The sequence below is a fragment of the Penaeus monodon genome, chromosome 19, assembly GCF_015228065.2.
Source record: "Penaeus monodon isolate SGIC_2016 chromosome 19, NSTDA_Pmon_1, whole genome shotgun sequence".
NCBI lineage: Eukaryota > Metazoa > Arthropoda > Malacostraca > Decapoda > Penaeidae > Penaeus > Penaeus monodon.
In genome coordinates this window covers 29,816,821-29,817,228 of record NC_051404.1, presented here as the reverse complement: position 1 = coordinate 29,817,228, position 408 = coordinate 29,816,821, and positions in this window count along the sequence as shown.

Genomic DNA, 408 nt, shown 5'->3' with positions numbered 1-408 from the left:
AATACTCATAGACCAATCCGAATACAAATAAGATATATACACGCTATGCTTAAAACAAAACTCAAAAGCTTAATGAGTCTCCCTCGTATTTGCGTTGTATAAAACAAAAGCACTAAATCGTGTCTTAACTCCAACAGACCCCCTCATTCGGCCCCACGCCCACCCCCCTGCCGTCGGGGATTCCCCTTCCCCACACTGATTTGATTCCCCCCCCCCTGGAGCTGCGACCCCACAGCGCAGTTCACGCGTCCATTCCGAGCCCTGGACCCCAGGCTGCTAAATGACGACGGCCATGCACGACACGACCCGCTAATTGATTAGTAATTTACGTTAACCGAGCCCATCGCTGATAGTGTTGCGGGCGCGCACACGCATGCGCTGCTCAGTCGCTTTTGTCTCTCGTTTTAG